Source organism: Phyllobates terribilis, unplaced genomic scaffold, assembly GCF_046119375.1.
Source record: "Phyllobates terribilis strain yellow unplaced genomic scaffold, ASM4611937v1 Scaffold_6130__1_contigs__length_46690, whole genome shotgun sequence".
Classification (NCBI taxonomy): domain Eukaryota; kingdom Metazoa; phylum Chordata; class Amphibia; order Anura; family Dendrobatidae; genus Phyllobates; species Phyllobates terribilis.
Window position 1 is genome coordinate 8,309 of NW_027368874.1, and position 6,003 is coordinate 14,311.

The 6,003-nt window shown below is 40.4% G+C and overlaps 1 pseudogene; it reads left to right on the forward strand.

Moving 5' to 3' along the window:
* The first annotated feature begins 762 nt into the window (after positions 1-762).
* LOC141250810 (serine incorporator 3-like) lies at positions 763-3,406 on the forward strand (annotated as a pseudogene).
* The last annotated feature ends 2,597 nt before the right edge of the window (positions 3,407-6,003 follow it).

Genomic DNA, 6,003 nt, shown 5'->3' on the forward strand with positions numbered 1-6,003 from the left:
ATTTGGCTGCTATCTACAGTGCCACGTTAGTCATTGTTGACTTGAGGAAAAATTTAGACCCACACAACTATTCACATAAAGCTTCAGCTTGCAAGATATCAACATCAAGATCAGAATCTAGATAGAACAAATTTGTGCTAGCTTATTTTCACCATTTTAGCAACTACATTATCATCGGTAACTATCGAGCCGAGCAAGCAAACCCCGTGAAGAACCTAGCCATGCGACTGTAGCTAATGCAGCAACATCGTCGAGCGAGACCGTCGAGCAAGGAGATGAAGTCGCCGGCTTGTGTCTGCCCCTCTCTCTCTTCGTCGTTCGCTGGTGTTGTGTCTGTCCCCTCTACTCTTTATCCGTCGTTCGTCTTTTTTTCATCTTTTATTTTGTTTTTGTTTAACTGGAAAATGGGGGTAAGGGGTTAAACGGATATTTTGACTGATTATATAAAAAAGTGAAGGTTACCGGACGGAATACATAAAATCTCGGAATATTCCACGATTTAACAAAATGTGAGGGTTAGGGCAATTTCCAACAAAGATTGTGATACCAACAGAATTTACCGATGTTGTATAGTTCATCTACTAGTCCAACTTTGACGGTGTGGTGGCTGACAAATGAAAACGAAATCCCAGAAGGACCTTCAGTAGATAATTACGGACACAAACAAAGATGAAATAAGCACAATCCAGAAGGAGAAGAAGAAGATCGACAAACGAATTTCAGGAAAAAGGAGAGAGAGAGAGAGATTGAGTGTTGAGAGAGATGTCTTGCTGTGCAGCGCTTGCATGCGGATGTTGCTCATCGGTGGCGTCGGGGATCTCCAACCGATCAGCTCGTCTAGGTTACTGCGGTCTCTTCGGATTCTCTCTTATCACCGCCTGGATTCTTCGTGAAGTCGCCGCTCCTTTGCTTGAGCATCTCTCCTGTAAGTCCTCACTCTTATCTTGTCTCATTATTCTTCTATTGCAATTTGTATTTATGATTCCACTCTTCGCGATTTACATTGTCTTCCGATGTTTCCAATTTGTGATCACCTCGCTTGTTGGCCAGGCAATTTTGAGTTTCTAAATTAGGTTTCATTTTTCCCTAATCCTGCCTTGAGTTTGCCCCTTTTTCCTTTTGGTCACTTTTTGAAAATTTGTCTATTCGATACTCCAGTAGGAAGGTCAGCTCTATTGGCAAGATGAGTTGTGAATAGAGATCGTAGTAGGTTTTAAGGGGTGAAAGGAACGCTTATGTGTTACTCTGTTAGAAATTTGCATTGAAGACATCCGAGCTTTTGTGTTACTCTGTTAGATTCTATGCCTTGTTTGTGCAAACATGTAAAAATTACTAAATTAGAATGCTATCTTGGCTGTCTTAAAACCATGCAGGGATAAACACATCTTCTCACACGAAAGAATGGTATCAGATGGAAGCAGTTCTTCGAGTTAGCTTGGGAAATTTCCTGTTTTTTGCAATACTTGCCGTGATAATGATTGGTGTGAAGGACCAAAATGATAGACGAGATGGATGGCAACATGGTGGATGGACTGCAAAGTTAATAATATGGCTTTGCTCATCGTTCTTATGTTTTTCATGCCAAACATTGTCATCAAAATTTATGGTGAGCTTGGTCAAACTCTTTTCTGCTTTAACTAACCTGGATTAGTAAGATATTGATTGCCTATTTAGTTCATCTCATCTAAAAAACCCATGTTGTTCTTAGGCATCCTATCAAAGTTTGGAGCAGGACTATTTTTGCTTGTTCAAGTGGTTATATTATTGGATTTCTTACACACATGGAATGATGCTTGGGTTGCAAAAGATGAACAAAAATGGTACTAGATTTCTTGCATTGAATCATTGTAGTTAGTTTCGTTCTCCTCTTCTTTGTGCTGACAAGACATGATGGGTGTTTCAGGTATGTCGCTTTGTTGGTTGTATCTGCAGTATGCTACATTGGAGCTTTTGTTGTTTCTGGACTTCTATTTATCTGGTTTAATCCATCCGGTGAAGATTGTGGTCTGAATATCTTCTTCCTCGTCATGACCATGGTCCTTGCTTTTTCTTTCGCTGTTATTGCACTACATCCAGCGGTAAGCAAGATATTTCTTCATTTAATTCCTTACCATATGTATTTACTCACTTGGTACCCTTATTCCTTTAAGCTTCAACTCATTCTTCCCTAGGCTTGATAATATGCAAAACTTCCTCGTTTAAATTTTGGATCTTGCTATATTTAAAAATATGAAAACGAATCTGATTAGATTTTATGATTGTATGTCTCTGTATAAAACATACCATACGGTTTGAAATGCGAACAGACTTTAACTGTGAACTTTATTGTCTTATATGTGAACCTAGAGTACTTATTTGTGAACCCAAACTGTTATACTAGGATTATTGCAGCGGTTTTCAAACCTAATGCATCGATTTCAACCACAGTGATCGCTCTACATTCACATATTAAGTTTGTTCGCATTTCATTTTGTAAGATATGTTTTTACTTGATCTTAATCCCTAGATGAATTAAATTGATAAGTTTGTTCATATCTGTGTTCTATCTGCCTTCAATTATGAACAATTTGTATTGATTTACTGTCTATCTAATTATATGATAGGAATCAATTCCTGGATCTGCCACTGAAATAGCATGAAGTGGGAGTTACCATTAGTGTTAGGGAATTGTTCTAAATCCTATGAACTTCACTTACCAATTCCCATTCTCATTCACACTCCCTTACTGTCCCCTAGAACCACTCGAATATAAAAATCTAGATGAGTTTTGTTTTCTGGCAAAAGTAACAAATATATTGAACAGGTAAACGGCAGCCTATTACCAGCGTCAGTAGTATCGATCTACTGCGCTTACGTATGTTACACTGCTCTTTCCAGCGAGCCTACTGATTACGCTTGCAATCACCTTAGTTCATCCTCAGCTGCATCAGTTAGCAACCTCATCCTCGGAATGCTTACAACCGTCCTCTCCATATTATACTCTGCTCTCCGTGCTGGATCTTCCACCACCTTCTTATCTCCACCATCATCACCAAGGGCAGGTAAAAGTACTCATCATTAATACTATATCTGATTCAGCATCCTCCATTGACATTGCACAATGATGATGACAGATTCAAAGCCTCTTCTGGACTCAAAAGATGAAGAGAGTGGGAACTCAAAGAAGGACAAGGAAGCGAAGCCAGTGAGCTACTCATATACGTTCTTTCATCTCATATTTGCTCTGGCAAGTATGTATTCTGCTATGCTTTTATCAGGGTGGACAAGCTCTTCTGAGAGCTCTGACATGATCGATGTGGGCTGGACTTCCGTTTGGGTTCGGATCTGCACGGAGTGGGTCACTGCTGGGCTCTATGTTTGGACTCTCATTGCACCTTTGATCATACATGACCGCGAGTTCTTTTAGTTGCTCGAATAGAAGTTGTGCGAGTTAGTACATAGAAATGTAAGACTTCACAGTTATATGTTGTCAATGTTTCTTATGGAAGTGTCATGTGAGGTGATAATGAAATGTTTTAGATTGCATTATCCTAGCATAATGGTTTGAAGTTGATGGTATTGTTGTAACATACACTATCCATGTTGTATAGACATATGTGTTTGATCTTGCCAATGATTCAAAGATTAATTGCTGCAAATTCTAGGCTTTGGAATTCAACAGTAAACAAAGTAGGATGTGTATGCAAAAATCTTACGAGGTTTTTGCAGTATATCACCCGTTATATAGTGGTTTTTGCAGTAAATCATTCCTTATAGTTGACTTTTCAAGAAATCACCCAAACGTTACGTTTTTATTACAAATCATTACCCATGTTCGTTAGATTAGACATTAAATAGCGGTGAAAAGTCCATTTTCCCCCTTTCCTCGAATTTCAAAAACCATTTTGCCCTTTTATTCTTCTTCCCAGTTCGTTACGCAGAAAGCGTTGCATCCAAAGTAGCTCGTTACGTAGCTCTGCAACTTTCCCTTCTGTGTCCCACATGTACTTGCCTTCTTCCACCAGAACCTTTCCGAGCTGGCTCGCTATTGTTTTGACCGCAGATTCCGCCATTTCTCCGAATACACTGTCAGCGTAATTAAACAAGTTGTTAGATATGAATCAGATAGGACCATTAAAAAAGCCTATTTATAAAGGGTTTCGAGTTATTTCAAGTAGCAATTTACCTTAGCGAATTTGACCCAGAAGCAAAAGTGTAGCGTGATCAACTAGTATATGCTCTAAACCCTGAGTTAATCTTTCTTCTTCTTCTCTGTTGTGTGTGTTCCGGCCACTTTCCCGCTCTCAATAGTTCATTGCTACTCAGTACTGAACAAGACCTGAAAGAAGGAAGTCATTGCTACTCTGTAAGGAAGGTCCAAGGAGAAACTGTAAAAATTAGGGCTCCATTGAAGGGAAAGCGCCCTGATTCTCGGCCTCACGGTTCTGAAGCCAAAGCGCCTTGTTACCACCGTCAACTCCGTCTCCGTCTCCGATCTCGACATCTCCCTGAACAGACTCAGCCTGAATGTCTCCAACAGCACGGCGATTCTCGATTACAAAGGCCAGGATGTCGGTGAGGCTCCTATCCCCTCCGATGAGATCTCCGCCAGGGAGACGCTCCCTCTCAACCTCACTCTCACGGTTATGGCTGATCGATTCGTCTCCAACTCCCACGCTTCCGGCGATGTACTTTCTGCTGTTTCCGCCGAAGAAGGTTGAGCCCGTGGAGGTGAAATTGCAGCCTCAATCATCGAGTAAACTGAAGCAGGTGTATTCGTTCACCGCCGATTCCGTTTTGATTTCTCCATCGATTCGTTTGCCGGGACAGAGGCGGCGATTTTGATTTCTTCATCGATTCGTTTGTCGGGGACAGAGGAGGAGGCGATTTGATTTGTGTTGTGTTGGGTGTCGGATGATGTGCGGCGATTTCTTGTTTGCAGGTTCAGTTGAGGCTCGTATCAATGTACAGAGGAAGAACACCATTTAACGTTTTGAGGGGCAATACAGTCATTTCTTTGGAAGTTTCGAGGGACAAAATGGACTTTTCATCGCTATTTAACGTCGAATCTAACGGAATAAGAACATGGGTGGTAATTTGCAATAAAAACGTAACGTTCGGGTGGTTTTTTGAAAAGTCAACTATAAGGGATGGTTTACTGCAAAAAAACGTTATATAACGGGTGGTTTACTAAAAAACCACAAACATTACACCCTAATCAAGAATGTAAACAATTATTCAGAAAAGTGGTTTCATCCTAAAATCAGTTTTCACATGGAGTGAGCAAGATGAGCTACAAAAGACCCAAGTCAATTATGTTCAGACAGACTTCAAAAACATCTCCTAGAGATATCATTCCTAGGAAAATATTTAAAAAAAGAGCATAGCTAACAAGTATATACAACTAAACATTAGCAAGAAGACAGTTCTGAAGAAATCATATGTTGCTTCTGCTTAGGCTACCTTATTGTCGAATTCTTCGGCATCAAAGGAACCATTTTTCGGTCCATGAATCATTGTATGTCTCCTTTCAGCATCACCATAGCCAATTCAAACTCATTCTCTTGGCTGCTAATCAGGATCAAGCTCAGTACTTGAAAACCCTAAATCAAGGGAGCCAATTCTCAAACCATCGAACTTGCAACTGTTTAAACGAGGCTGAGACAAACAAGGTGTAATGGTACCATTACAGTCAAATGTATCAGTTTCATCATGTTTCTCATAAACCTTCAATCTGTTCTTACAGAGCTTCAACTCTTCTTCCAACAAGCTTCTCTCCTCCTCATACTGCAGTATGTTCCACTCAAGTGACTGAATAACTTCCTCATCATAGATTTGCTTCTCCTCAGACCATCTCTGTAACTGATTCACTTCAATCTGCAATGCACTCTTCTCATTTTGGAGCCTGAAGATCATAGCCATGGCTTCCTCTACAGCAGAGGCCGCCGCCATTCTCTCCTTCTCTAAATCCTTCAATGCTGCATCTGCTTTCCTCTTTTCAGCCTTCACCATTTCTCTCAGTTC